Source organism: Lathyrus oleraceus, chromosome 5 (assembly GCF_024323335.1).
Source record: "Lathyrus oleraceus cultivar Zhongwan6 chromosome 5, CAAS_Psat_ZW6_1.0, whole genome shotgun sequence".
Lineage (NCBI taxonomy): Eukaryota > Viridiplantae > Streptophyta > Magnoliopsida > Fabales > Fabaceae > Lathyrus > Lathyrus oleraceus.
In genome coordinates this window covers 357,140,165-357,141,153 of record NC_066583.1, presented here as the reverse complement: position 1 = coordinate 357,141,153, position 989 = coordinate 357,140,165, and positions in this window count along the sequence as shown.

Sequence of the window (989 nt, the reverse complement as noted above, 5' to 3'; positions counted from 1 at the left end):
AGGAATTAGAGCAGGAAACACAAGTGGTTGTGGAAGAGCAACCTACTCAAGTAGAACAAGACCAATGTAGGTCAAGCAGGGTACGTCACCTACCTGAGAGATATGGATATCTCATAACTGATCAAGGTGATGTATTACTCATGGATCAAGATGAGCCTGTGACCTACCTAGAGCCCATAACTGGTCCCGAGTCTGAGAAGTGGCTAGAAGCCATGAAATCTGAAATGGATTCCATGTACACAAACCAAGTTTGGACCTTGGTAGAACCTCCTGTAGGAGTTAACCCTATAGGATGCAAGTGGGTCTTCAAAAAAAAGACTGACATGGATGGTAAGGTACATACCTATAGGGCAAGACTGGTTGCAAAAGGATATAAACAAATTCATGGGGTTGACTATGATGAAACCTTTTCACTAGCTGCAATGCTTAAATCTGTTCGGATTTTACTTGCTATCGTTGCATATCATAATTATGAAATATGGCAGATGGATGTCAAAACTGCTTTCCTTAATGGGAATCTTCTTGAGGATGTGTACATGACACAACCTGAAGGATTTGACATACCAGAAGAAGCCCAAAAGATATGTAAGTTACAAAGATCAATCTATGGATTGAAGCAAGCTTCCAGAAGCTGGAATCTTCGTTTTGATGAAACAGTAAAACAATATGGATTCATCAAGAACGAAGATGAGCCTTGTGTCTAAAAGAAGGTTAGTGGGAGCATGATCAATTTCCTGGTATTATATGTATATGACATATTACTCATTGGAAACGATGTCCCTACCCTGCAACAAGTAAAGTCTTGGTTGGGGAAATGCTTTTCTATGAAGGACCTGGGTGAAGCAGCCTATATATTAGGAATCAGGATCTATAGAGATAGATCATAAAAATTGCTTGGCCTAAGTCAGAGTACATACATAGACAAAGTGTTGAGACGCTTTAATATGCATGATTCCAAGAAAGGATTCATACCTATGCAACATGGCCTG